Genomic DNA, 26,025 nt, shown 5'->3' on the forward strand with positions numbered 1-26,025 from the left:
CTAATAACGTTTACTTTAGAAGGCCTTCGTGGAATAGTCGGGCGTATGCTCATTTGGGAGTTTTCTTATATTTTAATTATTTTCATTTCCCCATTAGATGGTAATAAAGGTGATAAGGTGAAGGTGACAGATAAGGGGCGGCGTTGAGTTCTGCGATTTGCTACGCAATGTCTTCGAAACTGAGAGTAAAGTTCCCCACGTTAAATTAAACAATCGTGCGTTAAAAATTGGGCAAATTATACTTAGCTACTTAATGTAAAAATATGTAGAAGAAAGTATATTTTACGAAATGCTTTTCAGGAACTAAGCAAAATAATTTGAAAAAAAAATTGCGCCATTTTTTCAATACAATTGTAAATAATTTTATATTCTAGTTTAATTCTATATTACATACGATTAAATGGATATATGATAAATGTAGGTCCCATTAATGGTTTCCGCTTCCTGTCAAACGCCGGCGCCTACGCGTAAACTACAAATTGTTATCTTATAAAAATATTATTTATTATATTTTATTTTCCACCTACCTCAAAATATGGACTTCTTCGCAATTTTATTATATTAGTGAAAAGGTTCTTTTTAGCCTTACTTATTAACTTTCAGCACAATTTTGCCAGACACTTTGTTAGTGGCAAAGCTTAACGTCACGGTATCTCTTGTTATCAGAGGAAGGAAATAAAAATAAATCATAATAAAAAGATTATTTATTTTCTCGTTTCATGTGTGTTAAGATGACACGGTGATAAGAATTTATTTTCTTATGTTTTACTTCAACAATTAAAATTTATTTCGAGACCGGTTGGATGTACAAGTCTCGCACTTAACCGGTTTTTGGCATATATAATATGTAATCATAACTTCTTATATATTCTTCTAAAACACAGGATCAAAGTGTAGACTCCGCAATGAAGGTCGACGTTACGTATTATGTATATTATCTTTTTAATTAAGATAGCTGAAAATTACGACTTTCATTTGATATTTTCCCTAAAGCAGCTAATATGGTACAAAAGTTTTCTTTAAGAGAAGACACGATTGTATAAATTTCATGTATTTATGTAATTTTACAAAGTTTAATAAATCTCAAGAGCGGTAATAAATTTAAATACTCGCATTTGAATATGTTATTTTATGCAAAAGTTAATTTTCAATAAATACAGTACACGGAATATTGTAATTTTCTAACTTATTCATTTCATGTTGAGACCAGTCGTGGTGTACACAAGCGTGTAACCGTAAACTTGAAGGTTGTGTATTCGATTACCACTCAAGGATAAGCAATATTTAAATATCTTCATTTCCAATGTCTAGGTATCAATGCCTCCAGAATTCGGCGGAAAGTGGAGAGTGCAGTGGATTTGCTCTGCCTAGCCCGCTACATGTGGGATATAGCGTGAAGCTGTAAAGAGAAAAAAAACCAACTTTAAATCAATTTTAATTCATCCTATCCTATCCTAGTAATATTATAAATGTTAAAGTTTGTGAGGTCGGATTTCAAGTCACGCTTGTACCTCTGTACATCAACCTGCCTTCGATTGAATTTATCTTGTTATAAATAATTATAACAAATTAAATTACGCCGGCTTACATTTAAAAAAAATACATTTCGCGTGGTTTCACATAAAATTAAATTCTTGATAACACAAAAAAGCTTATATACGGCTTATTTGCTCTTAACTTAATTGAAATAAAAGTTTTACACCTATCGGTTAATAAAATATCCGCTTAAAGTTTTCTTTTTTAATTAATTAAAGGAATAAAGTTTTTTGTTTTATTTAGCCTCACGCTGAATCTCACACTTAGCAGATAAGGCAGAAGGAACATGGGAACCCATTAAGACACTCTGTTTCTCATAAAACTTCCCAAATAAAATTGGGATACGAAGTATCTTAACATTAGGTTCCCTCTGCTTTCCCTATTATTCAGAAAACAGTGTGAAGCTAGAAGTACAAAAAAACAAAATCAAAAGTCAGGGTTCCTACTTAGTATAGGCGTGATATTGGGAAAAGGAGGCTATTGCCAGGGCTTGATGTCGACCAATATCTATAAACAGACATGTTAAGGAAATAAGATACTGCTTTTGCTGTCTTTTTATTATCTCGTTTCTTAAGGAGTGTGGAATATTTTTGTGCTGTCGATTTGTTTATAGAAATACAAGTTTCGTTAATATCTATACTAATATAATAATAAATTATAAGCAAAAAATCATTTTTAGAAAAAGCTTTTATTTAAACGCTTTAAAAAGGAGAAAATAATTTTTTTCTTTTAAATTTTAACTATCAACTCATAACCTCATTGTACACAATTTATATGATCATAAAAGCTTGTCGCGTTAATCAATATTTAATTAAATTGAAACTTTAAAAATTGAAACTTAGCAGATTTTATATAATTAAATTAGCACTAGTTTAGTTACACAAGTAAATCACGCGACAAGCTTTTATGATCATATAAATTGTGTACAATGAGGTTATGAGTTGATAGTTAAAATTTAAAAGAAAAAAATTATTTTCTCCTTTTTAAAGCGTTTAAATAAAAGCTTTTTCTAAAAATGATTTTTTGCTTATAATTTATTTCCAGTTACTCTCAACAAGCCCTTTCATTTGATACCCATATTATAGAAGTTCATGAAATATAACTATTCCGCCATCCTGGATGGTCCGCCATATTGTATTTAGAATGAAGTCACAAACCTTATCGTGCATTGTCATCCAAACCAATCGTGTATACAAAATTTCAGCTCAATCGTACGAACATACCTTTCATTATATGAAAGCACAAAAAACTTGAATCAGCACGATTCTATTGGATTTCAAGTGATGTCACATTATTTTTCTAATAGTTCTCGGCAAGATCTTTCATTTGATACCCATATTGCAGAAGTGCATAAATAATAACTATTCCGCCATCTTAGATGTTCCGCCATATTGGATTTAGTATAACGTCACATTATTTTTAGAGTTACGGTCAACGACCCATTTCATTTAATATCTATATTGTAGAAGTAGACCAAATAGATACTCGGCTATTTTCAATATCCTCCTTATGGGATTTAGAATGACATCACATTATTTTTCAAGTTGCTCTCAACGAGCTCTTTCATTTGATACCCATATTGTAGAAGTACATTAAAAATAACAATTCCGCCATCTTGCCTGGTCCGCCATATTACATTTAGAATGACGTCACATATTTTATCGTGCATTGTCATCCAAAGTAAACGTGTATACAAAATTTCAGCTCAATCGGTTGACGATATCTACTTCAAAATTGAGCTCTAAGATTTCACCCGAACCCACATACATACATTGCAAGTTAAATAAAAGCTTTTAAAAATAAGAGGGTAATCTGTAAGGAGGCTGAGCGTCTGTCTGTAAATGCGATTGTTCTAGGTTCGATTGTAATAAAATCTATAATTAATAATATTTTTTTGTGTGTTGTGTTGTGTTGTGCCAGAGGCACAAGCGTGCAATTGTAAGCGCGATGGTCGTGGGTTGATTCCCGTCCGGTGGGATGACATATTTAATATTTTTATGTCTTTGCTTTAATAACAAGGCAAAAGCGCGGCGTTCATTTCCTCTATTCAACACATAATATCTTGAAAGGAGTGCCTTGACACTAGATTCCCTCTGTATGCCCTGCTATATGAAGGCAACACCAACATGTATAAACTATAACTATACCGTTCTTTAACTAATCATACAAATATATGGTTCAACTAGGAATTTAACCTACGACCACCAGCGGAGTGCTCGCTATCATTAACCACACAACTGGGTAAAAGCAAACGTAGAAAGTTTTTTCTTCTTAATGTGCTGTAGGGCATCAATAAATATAAAAGAGTACCGCGTAAAAACGGCGGAGTGGAAGATATATGTACTCGTATATAATAAAATAGAGTTTTTGTGATTATTACTTAAGGAGAAACGACTTTGAAATGGTCTAGCTAGCGCAGTCAACTGTTGTATGGTGATTGTGTGTGTGAGTTGAAGATGATTGTAGATTCGATTTCCACTCTGAGAGTAAACTATTTTGATTTTCTGTTTCTGGTATTTATAAAATTTTAAAGTGTTATTTCATACTTGGTTGTGAAAGAAAAATACTATTTTAAGACGGCTAAAAATTTTAAAGTAGCAGGATTTGAAGCCGCGCCTGTTGGAAACCGTCCAAGCACTCTTACCAAACCATATGTTTTCATCAAGCTACGTTGAAATTCTTATACGCTTTTTTACAGCTTATTTATGTTGTTAGCATAAAAAACATAAATATACTGAAATGTTCTCTTGCTTATCTCCTAAACTCCCCAAGGACGTACGTCAACAAATTACAGCGTTCTACTCCGCGTTACTCTGGCCGTGTTATATCTGTCAGTCACTCAGTAAAGAAATATTTTTATATATAAAGATAATAATTTCACTTGAGTCACTATAGTTTAGGAAAGATTGCTACGAGGGACGGGTGTTAATATTTAATAAATGTACGGTACAGTGTGCGTAGTGAATATTGCTAACGTAGCTTGTACAGCTACGTATATGTGCTACGATGCTACGAAGTTACGGTGCTACGAAATATATTTTCTTGGATTGTAGTTGGAAATTTCTTATTTTATTGGATATTGGTGACAGAGGAAGCAGATTTACCTCAATATAATAGAAATAAATATTATATCTATCGGAGAAGAAACGTAGAAGGTATTAAAAATAAAAGAGTAGAATCTCCGACTATGTCCTGGTCTTCTGTTCTATTCATATGTGTCAACATAAATACTTTTAGCAAGGTGGTCTCAAATAACTGAAAGCATATAAAGCATATAAGGTTATAGTAGTAACCATAAGAAATAATAAAAATAAGACATAATAAATAATAAGATAAATATCAGTTGTGGATAACTAATGTTATCTCTAACTCTTTAAATGATGTGAAGGTCCGAGCAGTGCCTGGAACTTGCGACCACAAGTATAGGCTAAAGGGCCCCTTTAGACTACTCGACATCAGAGCGAAGAAATGGAAATATAAATTTAAATAAATATTTCATCTCCTCGAGTCTAGGTCGAACCCACAACCAGTCGATTTGACAGTCACACTTTGTGCCTTTGCTATTCTCCATATTCTCGATACAATTTTATAGGTACGTAAAAAGGTTGAAAATAGGTGGTAAATAAAACAATATCAAAATAGCGGCCATTTTAGTAACAGTGGCTATTATCGTTGGGACTAAATCCGTTTATTCATATGCGATTGCCTCAAATCCTGTATTTGCCGAATGAATGGACTTAGGCCTAAATTACTTTAGGTAATGGCGTTATAGACTGTTTTCCTTTTGTTTTTAACAGTTATATTGTTATTTGTAAGTAGGTGCTTTATGTTATTTTAGGCCGTCGTGGCATAAGGCCACATTTACAAGGCTGTAAACGCGATGGTGGGTGATCGATTCCCGCTCGCGAGAAAGAAATATTATTTTCATCCCTCCGTTCTGGTATCTTTGTTGACTCAGAAGACTACTTAGATTTTTTTTTTTAATTTCGAATTTCGAATTTAAGACATTCCGTTAATTATTTTCCACACAATTAATAAAATGATATAATACACTATTAAAATAAAAAACAAGATAAATTAAAATATAATAACTAAGCAGTAGAGAATCTATTTTTATATATACTCAATAATATTTTTTAACTCGGCCAACTAAAACTTTATAATTTATTCGAAATTGTTTCTTAACTCCACTTTGAAAGTTCAAAGTTCGAGATCAGACGTTATTTCGTCTTCGGCAATAGAAGGCATAATTCTTCAATTCTTCACTAACAATGTAGTCTAATATAAATTATTTTTTTGAAGCCACGATATCAAGCAGGTAGCAGGGTAGGTACAGTTCCCAACCAATCATGTTAAGTGGCGGAACTAAACGCCGTGCTTTGTCCTATTACTCGACCGAGAAAATATGAAATGTTTATGCTATGTTTTCTAATATAATATTCTTTCAAAGTAGCAAATATGATCATTGTTTAGGAGTGGTGACACATCTTTGACCAGGCCCCTTTTTAAGTATTCTTTCAAAGTAAATTCGAAAATATGTAATTACTAAAAAAATAAAGTTTTACACCTTTTGCCGCATAGCAAGATAAGCAGAGAAAATTTAGTACTAACATGTTCCACTTATCGAGTTATTGTACTTGTTAAATAGCGGAACTAAACCCCGCGGTTTGTCTGTCAGAGAATTAAGCCCACAAAGTGAATTGAATTTTAGTCAGACGCTTATCCACTTTGCCGCGACATCCTCATAATTGCTATTCGTCAATATAAATTTCATACACCATAACCAACACGACTATAACAAGGTAAAACAAGAACGGAACAGAACGCATGAAGTATTAAAAAAAAGCCAATTAAAAAATCTTTTGTTTTGACTCAAAATGAACAAAAACTATGAAAAAAATAGGATTGAAAAACACTTTGGCAGTTAAAAAACGAAATCTTTTATACCACGATCGCTAAAGCGGCTCAACGGATTGAATTTTTAAATGAGTTTTAAAAACAAACCGGATATAACCCTTGTGGAACACTTAAACAATTAAACTTCCACATTCGACTATAGTAAGGTCAGTAATAAACGAACTTTCGGTTGCAACTACTTCAGTTATTGACGCTCTTTCTTGCATAGAATGGTAGGTGGAGGAAACTTAGTGTCTTAACACTGTGTTTCATCACGCACAGTCCAATTTTTGAGACATTGAGTGGTGGGAGTGATCACCCTGCTTTGCCTATCAGAGCAGTGATATTAAATTATTCATTTGCGACAGAGAAAGAGAGAGAGAGAGGAGCTAGTTTTTCATGTTTAATCTTGTAATTCAATGCTACACTTTGATGTTAATATACGCAGCTTCATGTTTATTTTCCCATAGCATAGTATAAGACATTCCACTTCCCACTTTCTCCTTTTTCAAACTTTGCGTGAGTTGAGGAATTCAACGCCGTGTAACAGACAGAGCGGACAAATGTAAATAGTTTAAGTATTGATTATACTTAAATAATCATCCCAATGGGGATCGTACTCACAACCACCACCGTGCTAACCACGACGGCCCCACAAAGTTGATATATGGCGATAATAAATATTCAAAATCATATGAAAATGTTGACTTGACGTGATGAATAAGTACAGCTTACTTAGCTAGGAGCACTTGGAGAGTATCCAAGGCATATGCACTCGACTCTTGGTTGGAACGCTTGATTCTAATTAAATTATGTTTTCTCTGTTTACTTCGAAACTACAAGAGGTATAAGGAGTTGGATATTTAATATAATATATTTTTATTATTAATTTTTAATAACTTTCCATTGTATACCACGCAAAGCAGGGTAAGTAGAGGAACCTAGTGCTAAGCCGTTTGCCGTTTCCTATTAAGACATTTCCATTCCTTACTCTTCGCCAAATTCTTAAGGCATTGCATGGTGAGTGGCGGTGCTCAACGCCGTGCTTTGCTTCCATACTAGAACAACAATATTTAACTTGAGAATCATAACCAAAACCTGTCGCATTTCCCATCGCACGCTCGCGCCCCTGCACCACGAATGGCCTCTACAAATATTTTGTTTACCCATTGAACTCAACTCACAACTCTTTTATAAACTTTTTTTTAATTAAAAAAAAACAAATTTAAACAACAACGTTTACTTAGGCTCAATTATAATTCATATAGAACAAGCGTGTTGTTAATGAAATACAGTTATTTTATTGTCATTTCGTATAACAGTAATTTACCGGGGCTATTAACATTTTGTACAACGATTGTTTGTTTTTGTTTTACATAATCTATATTATGCAATGTTATTAAATACTCGTAAAGGCCAGTGGCGGCAGGGGCACAAAGTACGCTGTAAAATCGAATGGTTGTGGGTTCGATCCTCACTCGAGTAAGGAAATATTAATTTAAATTCATATTTTCATTTCTTCGCTCTGTTGTCGAGGCAAAGCGCGGCGTTGAATTCTGCCAGTCAACACGTAATGCTTCCAGAATTCAGCAGAAAGTGGGGAACGGAGTATCTTAACAATGGGTACTCTCTGCCTACCCTGCTGTGTGCGGAATCATTTAATATTTTCTTTTTAATCGCTCTGGTAACAAGACTAAACACGACGTTGAGGTCCACTCCACACGCAATGTCTTGAAAGCCTGGCGGAAAATGAGCAAAGTGTGTTAACACTAGGTTCCCTATGCTTAATCTGCTATATGTTTAGACAGCCTCAAGCTAAACAAAATATTATTAAATTTTGAATTTAATTGTATGAAAATAACTATAAACTATGATATAATCCCTTAATAACGATCACGAGTTAATAACTTAAACCTGAGAGGGAAATTTTGAATAGATTTATTAAGTGTTTAATTTACTTAACTTGTATGTTTATATTAGGTCAGCTGAGGGGTCAGCCGATAAACGCAACTGGTGTAGGCTGGTGTAATCTGTCTTGGGTCAGTGAGTTCACTTCCCCTTGGAAACTGAACTTAGGGTGGTGTTGAGTTCCACCACTCGTCTAGCAATGTCCGAAAATTGTGTGGTTCTACCTACTCTGTTTTAATAGAAAAAAGCGTAATGCTGTTATTTTTAGAATGCAGTGGTGATTTAGAAACATCATTTCCAAGGGTGTACCAAATGGTAGGTCCTAAGTTTTCTTTTACCAAATTGTCTTCTATAAAACATATTTTACTTCTGAATAAACATTATTTGTATAGTAGGAGATTTTAACACTATTGTATTTTGGTACAAATAGAAATCCTCTGATTTCAACAGAACAGTAAATAAACTGCAACTCTAACAACTCTATGACAAATTTATAAAACAAAGCTTTAGAAATTTTCATATGCTAGAAAACACCAGGAATTTATAATGTATGTGGAAACTCTACATTCATTACAAATAAAGTAAACATAAAATCTTTTGTCTTTTAAGCTTAGATATGCATTGTATATAGGAAAATAGTATAATACTATTTCATAAAACAAGACAAAATGCTGCGTCTACATTCAATAAGCACACATTGACTCGAATTCGGGTGAAAATCGGAGAACAGAGTGTCTGAACACTATATTCTCTGATATGAAAAGCATAAAGTTAAGAAGTAAACACTTATTAAATTTAGCGGTATAATTACGGAGAGTTCAGTGTTTAAGCATTCCGTTCTATGTTCCCGCATAAATTCCTCCATATATAAATAAAAAGTATTAAATTAATTAAAACTGTTTCGCATAACACGCGCGTCGTAAACGCCAGTCAGTCGATAGCGATAGAGCGGGGAGGACGTATCGTCTCTACGTCATTATATTCGAAATAACTTCCTCCTAAAGTGTTATTCTAAACTTTTTGTGGAATGCTAGTGATGTGCCAGTGATAGTGATGTGCTTATGGAGTGATTTGGTGTCTGTATAACTTTGAAGGTATGTTTGTTGTAGATTTTATAGGACTTCACCAGAGTTAGAAAAATAAGATAGTACTAAATTTTGTTTTACTGTGCATCATTAGAAATGGATTTTTATTTGCAATTTAGTCATTCAATGAGTAAATTTTTATTCATTTTTAGAGTGGTTTTTTGTTTCGGTAAGAAATCATGAAAAAAAAAGGTTCATACATTTTGGACAGAGAGACTTTAGTATTTTTTTAAATGTGAAAATAAAAAAAAAATATTCATTAACAATAAAAAATTAATACAATATTAAACAAATAATGACTTTCATGTAGGTATTTTTTTAATAATTTTTAATTAAATAGAGTTATCTAATCATCATAATCTAGATCATGAAATGATCTCATTGCAATATACAAATGCATTTAAATTATATTATTATTCAACTATCAAACATATGCATTTAAATTATATTATATTATTATTTACAAAAAAAAATATATTTTACATTTACATAAATTAAAAACTATTTATAACTATAAACTTATTTTTTAAATCTATTTTTCCTTTATTTTATAAACAATTTATATATAAACATTCATCATAAATATAAAACTTTGTAATTTAATCAAGAAAAAAGTATTTTAAGTTGTCATCATATACTACTTCTATACTATATATATATTTAGATATACTATGTTATTAAAATTATAGGGATAACTTTGCATAATTTTTGAAGATTTTATTAAATTTCATGCTTTAGTAGAGTCTTTAGTGTCTATACGACTACACAAGGCACTAGGTGTCGCTCGCAAGTTCTTTTGTGTACACTTAAGATCCTTGCCCTATTATTTTAATTTCTATATTGTGTATTTGTGTGGCTGTGATACCTGGATCGCGTTTTTTGTATAAACATAATTTTGTTATTCTGTTTGTCACTCAGTAAACAATAAAAGTATTTTATATGAGTGTATAAAGATTGATTAGACAGATTAGACATTATACTAATGTTGCTCAAAATATCCTTCGTCCTCATCATTACATCAGCTTTCCGACGCCCATTGTTAGACATAGGCTCTGCTCTGCATCCAGTGGCTTCCTGCGCCTTGACCAGATCGTCGGTCCACTTGACCGACCTGCCCACCGAACAGGTGCAAAATATTTATATTATGTTGAGCAAATATATATAAAGGGTATAAAATTTAATAGAATGTGGACCGAAAGTGCCTTGACACAACACTAGGTTTGCCTACTCTGCGAAGTACGGCATACAGCGTAAACCTAAAAACTATTTTCTTAATGGTATTATAGCGGTTGAGATGTGATACCACTATTTAATATGATCTTATTTATTTTACACTAAATGAGTAAAATTAAAAATCCAAATTTTGTGGAGAAATTGTCCAAATTTATTTAACTCACAGATACGTGAAGAGAAAATAATCACAGAAGGAAATAAAGAAATTTAAATAAATACCAATAGAAAATACAAGCTAAACTAGCACGTAATAGCAAGAAGTTAAGGTTGAGAATTGAATGCAAACTAAGAGAGCAATGGATACACAAGTGAATGTCGCAAGCGATTCTAGCCGACTCTTTAAACGTGGCGATGCTAGCTAGCAGCCTACGACACGCATAGCAAAAAAACTCGGAACAGGTTTGAATTGTTCCAATGCGCTGCGTGCGGATGATTTTAGTAAATGTAATAATATTAATTTAGAATAAGTAATGTTCCCTACAGTATAGTTAAAATTTTGTTATTTTTTACGTCTTATATTAACCTCTAAAGCAGTTTAGCCCCTTTAAAATGGGTATTAATGCCTCACTTCTAATGTCCCGCGAAATGATGTTACTAGATATTATATACAACAATTATCACGAGCGAACATTGAACCCAAGACAATGTTAATATAATTATAATTATTAATTTGTATAATGGATTCATTTAAAAGGCTTGCGTTAATAGCTTGGGCGTAATACGATGAGGCAGAGATCGGGTTTTCAATTTTGGTTCAAGTTAAATTTATTTTGCTTTTTGGAATTGTTTTACTCAAAAGCCAAATTTCTTTTTGCTACATATACGTAGAGTGTTGACTTTCCGTAAGTGGATATAAAAAAGAATTACAAACAATGAAAGGAAGAAACGAAAGATTTACTCTTTATATCGCAATTAAAGCTCAAGATTTTAACTTTAAAACTTTATCTCGCTTATAGTAGGGGTAGAGGAAGTTTGGAAACATAGTGTTAAGACACTTCGTTCCGCGTTGAGTGATGTAATTCAACGCAGTGCTTTTCCTTCGTTACGATAGCGAAGAAATGAAATTATTAAATATTTCGTTTCCTCGAGTGGAAATCGAACCCACAATCTGTCGTGTTAACAGTCAAACTTTTGTACCCGTGCATCATGATTGGTCTCATAATAATAATTTATTATTAAGGTTGACGTTATTGCTGAAAATATAACGTTTTTAAATAGATAGGATGAAAAGTAGAGAACGGAATGAAATAGGTTCCTCACTTGATTATTTTCATAACACAAATATATAAAATATAATAAAACCCAAGTAAATTGATGTATAATATGACGTACTCTTCCGGTACTAAGTTACTACAGAGCTCTGCGTTTTGATATGTCGGTTCCTTGGAGAGTATAGGGAATTCCTTTACTAATATTGAGAAACCCTCTCATATAGGGCCAATATAAAAGGATTTCTCAATACTACTAAAATGATTTCTCAAAAAACTACGAGAACAGAAACAAAGAAAATTTTATTTTTTATAGTTCCCGCAAAGGAAACTTCGAGTGGCTATAATCTAGAAAAGAACGAAAAAAACATTCTGAAAATAGAAATAATTAGTTCGTTAAGTGGGATGACTTAACAAAAACACACGAAAGAACGGTACGCCAGTTATTTTGAAGGAAAGCTCTTTATGTTCGTAAAATCTTATAAATTAAGTGAATGCTTCTGATAACATTATTATGTGGCTTGTGTATTTCAAAGTTAGTTATTTATTTCTATACACTTGCTTCTCGTTAATTGTCCGTGTAACAGGTACTTAGGTAGGTAGGAAGAGGCGACCTAGTGTTAAGACACTCTGTTTCCCAATTTTCGAGACCTTGTTTTTTAAGTGGCGACCTAAACGTCATAGCTATACAGCGATGAATTCGATTCGACCCAATAGTTGCTGAGATTAGCGCGGTCAACCAAATAAACTCTTCCCACTATATTTTTCCCACTCGAGGAAATTAATTATTATTTCTTAATATTTTCATTTATTCGTTCTGGCACCAAGGCAAAAGTCCGGCGTTGAGTTCCGCCATTCAACATGGAATGAAAGTGAGGATCCGAGTGTCTTAATACTACCTACTCTGCTGCTATGCGCGATACAACGTGAAGCTGAACCTGCGATGGTTGAGTCAGCCCAACCAACAAACAAGTCAAACAGTACTAAATACGATGTGAAGCCGAAATCATTGGGAATAATAAGTTTTAACTGCGCTCCTACGGCGTGACGAGTTTATTTATATTTTAAATATATATATATATATATATATATATATATATATATATATATATATATATATATATGTGGAAAAATCGTGCCTTTTTACTATTCTGCCTACATGTTATGTTTGACGCGTAAAGGGGAATTTTATATAAGGTTTTAATTTGTTGACAGCTACAGAGGACAGGACAATTCGAAAACATAATATAATAAAATGATAATTTAGAGGTCGTCGCGGCGCAGCGTCTGACTGTAAACACAAACGGTGTGGGTTTGATTCCCACTCGAGGGAGATAATTACTATATATACAGTCGCTTACAGACTGAAAATGTGCCCTGGGCCCACGACGTTCTTGTTTCACTCTTTAATAACGAAAAAGTCATGCAATATTCCTATAGTCATTTAGAAAATAGATATTTGGAGTACAAAAGAGCTGATGATCTTCAAACGGCTAAGCATATACTCTTGAATCATAGGTATCAACATTATCAATAACCTTCCAAATAAACTAGATTAAAATCAGTTCATCCGTTTGAGAGTAACGATGTCACAAACAGTCATACAGATAAACACAAAAATATCAACGCTATAATCCATCTGTTTTCATTGGAGTTACCAAAAACAATAATAACCAGATTAAACATTCTATCATTTCGTTTCACAAATTAAAACTAGTTTATAAAAAATCAATAGTTAAATTATATACGGCGGGGCATTAGCATTGTATACATTTTCGTGAAAAACTTATTTTCGTAATTTGTTGTCGCGTGACGGCACGAAACAAGCCAATACCACGCTTAGACGAATATAACGTGCAACGTCGGGCCAATGGAGTTTCTGTCTGCAGCATTGAGTGTCGATTATTATAGATTTTTTTATAAATAATATATCTATATATAAATACAATTCAATTCAATTTGAGGCCAGTCGTGGTGCAGTGGGATAAGCGTGCGTCTGTAAATGCGACTAGCATTATATAAATATAGGTCAGTACTTACGCGGTCTTGGCATTATCGTACTGACTGTTAAGTTTGTTTCCAATCCGGGGAATTTATTTGGTTACCTCGCTCTGGTGGTGATTGTGCAGCGTTAAATTCTGTCAATTAACGTACAATGTATTAAATTCCACGGAAAATTGTGAACGGAGTGTCTTAGCACTAAGTTCGACTAAAAATATAGATATATTTAGTAGTAACTCTGTCGATAATCCTTTTTTTAATACAAATGTTTGACGTTAAACGATGCTTTGCCCGCTTCCTCACCGAATAACACGATGTTATATAACCTTCCTCAATAAATTGCCTAGCCAACACAAATCTATGTTTTCATTTAGCTCCAATAGTTCCTGAGATTTGCATACAATTAAGAAAGTTCTATTCATAGTAAAGAAAAAACAGGACTCGAATCCCGAACTTCTAACTAGGGAATCTAATGTATTTAACGCGTACGGAAACAATGTAGCGTGCAACATGCATTCATAATTATCGATAAGATGATAAGAAACTTTGTAAATAATAAATAAACAAGAATTAAAAATGATTTAACGGTCTTAATTTTGAGGTCCTAGTTATATATAAAAGTAAAACACGTTGTTTATAGGTTCGATTCTTACCCAGGGAAATAAATTATTTACATTTACCCGTTCCATTAAGAGTGTATGGTTTTGAGTTTCACGATTCAAAGTTTTGAAGTCTTATCAATAGGTTCTCTTTGCTCTACTGTCCGAGAAAAACAGTAAGCAGTGTAATTTTCTAATGTACTACTACTAACTAAGATAGATACTTTTCCCCACTTTTCATTCTTCGGGTATTACCTGTTAAGTGACGGAACACAACGCTGCATTTTGGCTCGTTACCACAACGGAGAAATGGAAATATTATATGTTTAATTCCCCAAGTGGGAATCGAAGCTACAATTGGCGCTTTTACATTCGCTCGCCCTTGCTCTATAATGGACTCTATAGCCCTTTGATTAGCAATTCTAGGAAGATCTTAACATTTCCAAGATTGGGTGGAAAATGGAAAAAAGCTAGAGAGAACCGACTGGCACAACACTCTGATTATCCCGCAGGCACGCTATATATGCAGGATATAGCTTGAAACAAAAAAAAAAAGAAATTATATTAATTATAAGTACGCCACTATCATTCTAAAGGAGCAATATGTTCAATTCTCACATACTCATACATTTATAACATTTAATTGAAGTGATATAGAGAAATTTCTAGGTAGTGACCACGCGATTTGGCTATTATGTGTTTTGATTGGTTTCAAATGATATCTAATATGTAGTATGTTAGATATTGAGGATCTTCTATATACGTGTTTTGTTTATTTATACAAACCTATCAAGCTGGTGATAGCGTCTTCTTGTAAACGGTTGTGGGTTTAATTCCCATTTGGGGCATGAGTATATTTAAATTATTTTTATTCTTTCATTTTGGTAGACAAAGCGTGGAGTAATGCCTGTATTGTCAAATGGAAATAATTAAGAATATATATCATTTTTGCATTTTTTTTTCAGTAGTTTCGAAGTTTAGTGCTTTTAACCATACAAACTTTCTCACTTTATAATATTAGTATAGACAGATTGTATTAAGTAGACCTGTATACAAAAAAATCTCAGTGGCAATCGAATCTATAACTATCGCGTTACTGTGAACTCTCCCACCGTACTATAATGGCTTGAAACAGTATGATTTTTACCAAAAAAAGTAATTCCTGGTTCAACGAGCATCACAATGTTACACTGTGGGTACTACAGTATCGTAATGACGATTGTGTATGAATATTTAAAGGAATGTTTTCTTTTCTTTAACATTTTCCTTATTAAATTCGGTTTAATTTTACATATAAATATAGGTATATCCTTGAGAGACAACTCCTTTTTGAATAGTCTAGGTTATAATATATAGCTCTTCATTGTATCTCGCATATAGCAAAGAAAGTAGAGTGTAGTGTTAAAACACTACACTCTCCTTTTCCCTCCCAAGTTTGGAGACAGATGAGTTGAGTCGCAAATCAACACCTCTTTGTCTTGTTACTGGAGTGAAAACAAAAATAATTATTTCCCCTGAAAAGGACTACAACCCACAATTTAGCGTGTTTAGTCAGACCGCTGTACCATAACGGCCTCAAGCCCACTTCCCGCTTTCGTTTTAATTTCGCTTCAAAATACATTTTCTTTTATTTCAAACGGCTTTCATAGTCTAGGTCTAGATCGTTTAAGCTAGATTTATTTGATAATTTGCTTACTAAGCTGAGTAATAAGTTAATTATTGCGTTAATATAAGCATATTCTTGGTTTTTATAAAACTAATGGCAGAGTGGAGTTTGTTTAAGTAAAACCAAAGATATTTTCGATACAAACAAAAAATTTAACAACTTTTAAGGTTAATTAATATTTTATTAAATCGTTACAATAAATTATTTTAAGTAATAAGAATACAAAATTTAATTGGAATTTCTAATTGCACGCTTAAAAGTTTTATTTTACTTAAATCAAACAAAGTTTGAAACAATTTTAATTGCTTAATTTTTTTACGCAGCTTTGTTACTATATCTTTTATAATACTTTGAATTTTAGATCGAAGTTAGTGAGTTATGAGGGTGTTTTTGATGATTACATGCCAAACTTATAATTACGCATAATAATTTCAATATGCAATTATACTAGTATAGCAGGTAGTAAACAAAGGACAATGGGGAACTGAAAGGGTCTGAGTGGGAGCGGAGTGTCTTAACACTAGGTTTCCGGGTTCCCTATGCTTATACATGTGTGGAGTAAATCGTAAAGCAGTAAAATAAAATATCCAGAAGCAGTCGTGGTGCGGGGGTCACTACTTGATTGTAATCAACACGGATGTGGGTTCAATATCCATTCGAGAAACATATATCTTATATTCTCATTTCTTCACCCTGGCAACCAGGCAGTGTTTTAACACTAAGAAGAACCTGTGAGGTTCTCTCTACGTACCCTGCTATGTACAAGAGCAAAGTGAAGTTAAAAAAACACGCGTTTGATGAATATTAGACATAGCGCGGCGTTGACTTCCACCACTCAACACGTAATATCTCAAAAAATATGTATCAAGTGGGGAAACAGATTATCTTAACACAAAATTTCCTCAACTTACCCCGATCTACGCGAAAAAGCTGGTGTTTCAATTATATTTAACATACAAACGTTCTTCAATCATCAATACACGAACTCCATACGCACCGAAGTACCTTGTTATTGCATGTAAATACAGGCATCGTGCTCAATATTTGTTCATTTAAGACCCAGATAGCTGAGTTTTGTGTGTCAAGGTTTTTGTAATTGCGCTCTTGCCTCCGGCGACGGATACGGGAGAAAAAAACTGAAAGAACTTCAACGATTTTGCAGAATATGCGCACGATACAATGTTTTTATTTATTTTTCTTTTTTCCGTTTCGCCTTATAAGTGTATTTTTTTTGTGTGTGATCGTCTTGTATCGAAACTATTGGATTAATGTATTGTTCTTACTGTAAGCATATGACGATATGATGATATGTAAATAAATGCCGCAAGGCTAGTTCAATCCCGTCACTTAATATGAAATGTCTTGAAAACTAGGCGGATAGTTAGACAAAATTTTACAGCAATATATTTTATATATACGATTAGCATAGGATACAATTTATGTAAAGGTTTAATATAATTTGGCTATCATATAGTTTAAATGGAGCTGCAGTTGAGTCGCTTGTAGTAGTAACTAGTAATATTAAATACAATCATTCCCTCGATCGAACTTCGAAAACACAACAAAATCCTTAAGTACATATAACAGTACTTACTCAAAATTTAAAGACAGTGCTAATTGAATGCGAAGAATGGCCACGGAGATAAGACACTTTATAAAGGCTGATTACTGGTGAAATTTGGTTTATGAACATTTACATAAAACCAGGGGAGGGCCGCGGTATTAAAAGATTATTACGATAAGGAACCTTTGAAGTAAGTTTACTAATAATTTAGATTAAGTTAATGTAATAACGATGTTGCTGGGTTTTTATAACACTGAGGTAAATGCAGGTTCCTTTATATTATTTATCTTCACGTCGTATACCACACAGATGCAGGAACCATTGTGTGTTGAATGGTGAAACGCAATTCCGCGTATTATCTCATTTCCGTTGTATTAAACATTTTATTCTACCGAATGGGAATCGAACCTACGACTTTCACGTATACAGGCACACGCTTGTAATTTCCTCGCTCTGGTAAGAAGACGACTCGTGATGTTAAGTCTCGCCACTCAACTTGCAATGTCTTGAAAATTTGGCGGTGCGTGGGGGTATCAGAGTGTCTTAATAGTATTAAGTTTCCTTTGCCTATGCCTTACGGCCAGTTATGGAGCAGGGGCACAGTGTATGACTGTAAAACCGACTGGTTGTGGGTTCGATCCCCACTCGAGGAAATAAAATATTTATTTAAATGTATATTCCCATTTCTTCGCTCTGGTGTCGAGTCAAAGCGCGGCGTTGAGTTTTGCCACTCAACATGCAATGCCTGCAGTATTTGGAAGAAAGTGGATACAACGTTAAGTAAACAAATGACAAAGTAGAAACGTTGAAATGTTTGAAATGTTTACAAATTAGCGGAAAAACACTTATCCCTCGAGTTAAATTACTCAGGCGAGAAAAAGGCTTTTTAAAAATTATTTATTTAATTTTATAAACAACCTTTCTGTTTTAAAGCAAGTTGAAGACAGAGAATCTTTATTAAAATTTTATATAATTCAAAACAGTTAAATCAGCAAAATACTACAACACTATTGTTCGATTCCGCGAGGTGCAAGTGTGGCGTCATCGGAATGTATCCTTATGCTTATGTAACTCCTCCCTCCTTAAGATGGAAGCTGGCCCTGCAGGTTCCTGAAGCGTCCTCGCTGCTGGTTTCCTCCGGGACTCTGGGAAAATGCTCGTAGATTTTCCAAAAATAACATTTATTATAGTAGTATATAATAATCATAGATAAGCTTGAAACAGCCAGGATAATACTCTATTTCTTTATTTTCTCCTCTTCTTCTAAGGTTTGGATATTATATGCAAGTTGATGTATATAATCGAGAGGTATATATTCTAAATCCTTCTTTTAGGTAAGAGTACCCTTTGTTACCAAGTATAAGGGTTGGAAATAAGGAATAACTAGGTTATATTTATCATTAGAAATGGAAGGAATTTCTAGGATGGAAATTAGGAAATGTTCTGTACTATATGCTTTCATCATAATAGACACTTTGATTTATTTATTTGAATAGGTTTAATGTTTACAAAATTAAAACTACATATGGGTCATAATCAGAAAAGTGGACATTTTCGAATTCGTAACGTAACTGATAAGTAACAACACTGATAATCTTTGTTACGAAACTGATGTCATAAGGCATTATACACAACAAAATAAGAATATTATATCAATAAAACCATTGTTGTTTTTATTTAATGAGAAACAAATTAAAATTTTAAAGATTCAATCGTTGATTTAACAGATTATAAATGTAAGAAAACAACAAACTGACAATATTAACAATATAATAATGCTAGTTCGTAACGTAATAAACTTATATTTTTAAAGATCACAAAATTAATGATAAAATTAAATCCACTTTAAAATATATCAAAATTTGAGTTGTTATCACTGGAATTAAGTTTAATTCTTTGTAAGTGTTTATTCCGCATATCTTCATATTTAATAGGATTGGTCTGTATAAGACGTTCTCTATATATTTTATGTGTTTCAGCATTTGATATAGGAGCCATGACGCTTACTGAAAATAAAAAAATATTTATCAATAGGTATTTAATAATATTTTATGTTTATTGTTTAGATCTTCAACAACGCTAGTACAGAACGTTTTTGTTTTTAAATAAAAGTCTCACCCACTTGACCTACATATTTATTAATTCACTATCTCCAGAGAAAAAATAGTAATTACAAAATCACAACTAATTTAAGGAAGAATAAAAAAATGTTTTTAAGTAAATCGGTTAAGTCGTTTCTGAGATAAGCGTGCACAAACACATTAGACAAACAAGCAAACAGGCAAAAAACTTAAAAATCATTATTTTTAGTTACTTTACGTCATCAAAAGTCACCAATTATTTTTTTCATATGCCAGCAATTTTTTTTTATATACATATCTTCCGATGGTAACGTAATTGTGAACTAGGCTTCATATTTTCTCAGTTTCGTTACGTAACGAAATATAACGAAATTGAGAATGAAGTCTGAGAAATTGTAATCTTTTTAAATATTTGCTCATAAGCCACGTGTTGCATGTGCAAGCACTGAAGTTCTTTTTTGAGATTTTGTAAAAAGAAGCAAATAACATAAACAAGAAAACGAAATTATAGAATACTTACCAAAATAAAAGCCGTTTATAACCCTGAGATATAATTTCACGCATTCCCTCTAAAACATTTGAACCCCTCTACTGCTGCGAGAACATTACTGGTTGTAGCTACGACAGCATTGACTTTTAGAATAATGGTGCCCCAATAAAAACTAATATTAAATACCATTCAAAATAATTGCGTTCATATTTTAATTGTACGTTACTAGCCCTGAGTAACAAAAAAACAATATTTTGGGACAAATTTACTTAATTCATATATATTATTTATTAAATAATGTATCAATAAAAGTAATTCTATTTAATATTATGCATAAAGTAAAGTAATATAAACATATCTGAAATCAAATAAAACCATAAATATTCGTAACAAATCAATTTTTTAAAGAGTAAATTGGTGAATGGGACACGAAAAATTGTATGGAAGCATTTTGAAAAGTTTTTTGCAACTAACAAAAAATACTATTATTTGCCATAATACATTTAAAATATTACAAAAATCTTTAAGTTAATAACTAAATTTATCTTAAATGGCAAAATATTTAAATTATCTTTAAAATTGTATTTTTAAAACGCATTCAAAGTAGCGGGACAAGAAAAGACACAAAATGTACACTTTTTCTGATTATGACCCATATATTTTTATGAATTAATAAATTTCCATATAATAATTAGTAGTATCTAACTACTATCGAAACTAAACCATATATAATACCATGATTAAGTCTAGAAATAGTAAAAATATTTTTTTTTTTTGTTTTTTTATAAGTAAATCTAACTTATATTCTATTTTATTTCTATAAACCTTATGTATCCTTTAAGATGAAGTATTCTCGCATACAACAAAATAAGTTCTAGTATATATTTGTATATAAAATTATTATATATAATATTTATTTGTATATAGAACTATTATATATAATATTTATTCGTTATTAAGTAAGTAAAAGCAAGGTTAAACATATCATTTTGTTTAAGAGTTATTGTTTAATTAATAAAATCTAAATAATAATAATATAATAAAATTCCATTATGTATGGGATGTAGGGTTATTTTGGCTCTTGTGTAGAACACGAGGGACCTGAAATAAGATTAGGCCTTCGTAGCAATTTATAACGAACTCTATTAGAATTAGAGTTTGGATGATTTTTTATAATCTCCGTTCTATTGTAAGGGTGCAAATTAATTATTTTATACGGACCTTTGAAATCTGGTATGGCTTCATCTCTGAGCGTCGTCTTAGCTACTTGCTCATAGACTGTTTCACCTACCTTATGTGGTTTTCTTATATACTTCCTTAAGGATGATACTATTTTCTTCTCAGTATTATTTACTTTGGTAAATACGTCTTTTACCAATGTCCTAGTATTAATTAATCTATTGTCTACTCTGTATTTCGAACTGGATGTTATCTTGGGGTTAAACTGCCTAACTTGTCTGTCATTATCGTTATATTTATTTAGTAAACCTTTATTTTCGTTATCTGTTTGGGAATGGTTAGTGGACACTAAGTTATTAGGAACAATAGTACTGATACTCGTACTGTCAGTCTCTGATGTGAGAATCTTATGTCTGTCGTTGTCAGGCTCTATGTTGTTACCGTTATTATTACTAGATACAAGGGGTACCTGCGCTACGTTTTCATTAGTTTGGGCACCTACGTCTTGGGATATACGGTCAATTAGATTTGCGCCTTTATTATTATTAGAATTTACGGTTGATAGTGATTCGTCAGCTTTTGTATTTTGTTTGCCTTTATATATAACATTATATGGTCGTAATTTAAATGTACTTCTGTTACATATGGTTCGTCCTTCTGAATTGGTGTTAATGACTTTGGTTATAAATTTTCCATTTTTAACATTAATAATAGCAGCAGGGGATGTCAATCCCTTAGACCAAATATAATCGTCGTAGATATAAAATCCGTCAATATAATTTGTTTTTAACGTGATATGTTTTTCACACTTTGGTTCTATTTTTATAAGTTTCTTATTATAGTCGAAGTAAATAGGTATGTCGGCTGTCGCTGTATGTAATATTTTATTTTTCAAATTAATATTGCTAGATAATGATTTTAATAAATCTAGACCTATAAGTCCTTTGTATTTAGGGTCGAAATCAAAAATAAGGAATTTATGAAGAATGTCAGTATTAAAGATTGGGGGTAAGGGTAAATTCACTACATGACTATGCTGTGTTGTCGCATGGGCTGTTTTTATTTCAAATGGTTCATATTCTACAAGATTTTGAAAAATAGAATTAAATATAACTTCTGATGAAATAAGGGATCTAGAAGCTCCTGTGTCAATTAAAAACTTACCTTTAAATTCGGGAATTACTATGTAGGGTAAATGATCTTTATCATGATTATTTATTTTTACTATCTCTTTACGTCTGGGTCTATGCCTAACGTAAAATCCTGCTGGTTACTTATTTCGTCATTAACTGGTTCATAAGTATCCTGCTCGTCTGGTATATGTATATTATCATAATAATACTCACCTGGGGTGTAGTGTTGGGAATACTCATTGAGTTGTTGCTCCTGTGGCTCGTCTGTGTAGAAGAGTTCCTCCACTGCGAACTGCGGCTTCTCTGGTTTATTTGTTGACCTCATAGTCACATCTGATATTTTTTGGGGTGGATTTATTTGCTGGTGAGGGATGTTACCTCTATGATTAATAAAAGGTCTATAATTACCTGAGGGTTGTCGGTTTTTCCATGGTAGCATTGACTGAACCCATTGTTGACGTTGTTCTGGTGTCCAGTTATTTTGTCTAGGGGTAAAATTTGAATTTACGTGCATAGGTGGATTATTTAATCTAGATTGTGAATTTGAAAATGGAATAAAGATTCTATGATTTTCTTTAACCTTACTTGGAGAGTTTGACATATTAAAATTATTATTAAATCTATTGTATGTGAGCTTAGCTTCTTCTTGCCTAGCTGCTACAATTGCTAGTTCTAATGTGGTAGGCCTGGCTAGACGCACACCTATTGAAATTTGAAAGTCTAATTGGTTCGTATATTGCTCTATAACCATGTTTTCATAATATTCTTTGTTACTATGTTTACCTACGGACAAAAGGGAGTCAAGTATGTCTCGAAGGCGTTTCCCAAAAGTTTCCGCGTCTTCATTTTTATTACGTCGCGTTCGAGTTAGCTCTTGCATTAGTTGGATTTCGTTCCTAGGTTCACCTAATCTTCTAATCAAAGCGCGTTTAATCGCGTCCCACGAGTCTAGAGACTCTTCGTATGCTATTGCATCTATTGCGGCTCCACTGAGTCTACTTTTTATCAAACACACAATAGCGGGGTGGTGTTTCGCTGCGCCCTCTATTAATTTCAATATATTATCTACTTCTCTAATATAAAAATTCAACGTTTTTGAATTACCATCGTAACGTGGCATAAAATCTGAAATTAACTTAAAACTAGAATTCTCGCAATTTTCAAAAGACATTTTATCTTTTAATCACGACTAACCTATTTAACAAAATAATTCAAACAAATAAAATATTTCAATTCAATATAATATTTATTAAAATAATATTTTATTATTTCATTTAATTATTTATTCATTATTTCATTTCATTTATTTATTATTTCATTTAATTATTTATTCATTATTTCATTTCATTTATTTATTATTTCATTTCATTTATTATTTCATTTATTTATTATTTCATTTCATTTATTATTTCATTTATTTCTCATAAACTTATTCAATAATAGTAAATGCCTATCGCGATTTGAGCTATATAGACAGATACAAAAATACGGAAGGAAATATAGCATAGGAACTTGGATAACAAAAGTACTCACCAAAGAAACCTCTGCATCTCCAACCGGGACTCAACTGCTTGGCAGAACCTCCGATGCTTAGGTGCTCCGCCGGTCTCGCCGTCGTAGATTCTTCTTAATAGATCGCGGTAATAACGATAGAAACCGTTCGCGGGCTTTAAGAGTTTGATTAAAGCCAAACACGCCGCGATCCTACCGACTGCGCCAGTTAAATTACTCAGGCGAGAAAAAGGCTTTTTAAAAATTATTTATTTAATTTTATAAACAACCTTTCTGTTTTAAAGCAAGTTGAAGACAGAGAATCTTTATTAAAATTTTATATAATTCAAAACAGTTAAATCAGCAAAATACTACAACACTATTGTTCGATTCCGCGAGGTGCAAGTGTGGCGTCATCGGAATGTATCCTTATGCTTATGTAACTCTCGTCTTGAACTATTTCGAGTCAAATTAGGGAGGAAAATGTCCTAAAATCGATTTGCGACTCCCAAAGTAGTTAATTAAAGGAAGATGGATTCCCTCCTCTAATGCTCGTGTTGTACAGCGTCTAGCGTGCTATAATGTGTATTTTTTAAATATTGATTTATAAAATAGTAGTAAGAAAAAATGGGAGCGAATATAAGGTGATTTTACACCACGGCTTAAATTCTTTAAGCTTAAAACTTAAAATTATTTTATAATTTTTGACGTTACTATTTAACATAACTACAATTAAAATTAAAAATTTAATTAGCTTCACGCTTTATCCCGCATAAAGCGAGGTAAGCAGAAGGAACCTGGTCCGGAGGCATCAGCCTATCCAGGAGGCATTGCGTGATGAGTGGCGGAACTTAATCCCGCGCTTTGCCTCGACACCAGAGCAAAGAAATAAATTTAAATAACAATTTTATTTTCTCGAGTGAGTATGGAAACCACAACTACGACTGGCCTCACCATATCTACAATGAAAAATTATGAGTTATTCACCCGAATAGAAAGCGAATCCAAAATCGTCACGTTTATAGAAGACACTAGTTCGCTGTACCAGGATGGCGTCACGATTGATAAAATATTAGACTTTAAAATTTAATTTGCATGTCAGAAAATAGTCTAAAAATGCTTATATGTATTCGCTAACTAGCCCACTAGCACACAGTGTGGGAGATGCGTGTAGGTGTACGTCTATCCATCTCAAAGTCACTCCAACGTCATGTTGTACCGCACGCCATACAACTCTCGTCTCGTCTGATTTAATTTCGTTAGTTAGTGGTATAATTATAAGGATAATAATGTTTTATGTTCTTTGTAATATTTCTTAATTTTAAGATACGAGAGCTTAAATTTTGAGTTCGTGGTGCAGTGGGTAGTGACCATATGTAAACACGATGATTGTCAGTTCAATTCTCGGGAGAATGATTAATATTCTTTTTGGTCTCATTACTCTTTCAATTTTCAATGTGTAAAAATTGGAGAAGGAATTGTCTTAGCACTAGGTTCATTTTACCGCCCATTGGATAATGTGTCTGCTAAAAATGAATATAAATATTTTTACTTGACCTTTCTTAGCCAATTTCAATATTTTTTCCCTATACATAATACTTAACAGAAGTTATTAAACAGAGCCCCAAACGCTGGAAGCCAAAGTGAATGTAATATGAAGCTTTTGAATGTAAGAGGTATATAATATGAGACAAGGAATCTAACAAAGGACTACCTTGCCTTGCCTTTATACTAACTTTAAGTTATTTCGGACTATATATATTATAATATGCGTTGTACATCTATCTAGATATGTTTATAAAATTGTACCGTTACTGATTGACTGAAAGACCTACAGTTATGTAAATGTCTGTTTTCTTCTTTCTTCATTCTTTTTTAGTTCCCCTACTGACAGACATGTAGATATTTATCAGTAGGGGGGATTACTAGACCGAAGAAGTAAAACACTATTACTA

The 26,025-nt window shown here is 32.5% G+C and overlaps 1 protein-coding gene across 3 annotated transcripts in view; it reads left to right on the forward strand.

Annotated features, from left to right (window-relative positions):
- The first annotated feature begins 9,254 nt into the window (after positions 1-9,254).
- The window catches only part of LOC146533214 (uncharacterized), a 183,278-nt gene continuing 166,507 nt past the window's right edge, over positions 9,255-26,025 (forward strand). For all 3 annotated transcript variants that reach the window (XM_085196795.1, XM_085196794.1, XM_085196796.1), the window contains exon 1: positions 9,255-9,434. The gene's annotated coding sequence lies outside the window, so the exon portion shown is untranslated. The remainder of the gene's footprint in view (positions 9,435-26,025) is intronic.

The sequence above is a fragment of the Heliconius melpomene genome, chromosome 13 (assembly GCF_056956725.1).
Source record: "Heliconius melpomene rosina isolate 202511_hmr_F chromosome 13, ASM5695672v1, whole genome shotgun sequence".
In the NCBI taxonomy this organism is placed as follows: Eukaryota; Metazoa; Arthropoda; class Insecta; order Lepidoptera; family Nymphalidae; genus Heliconius; species Heliconius melpomene.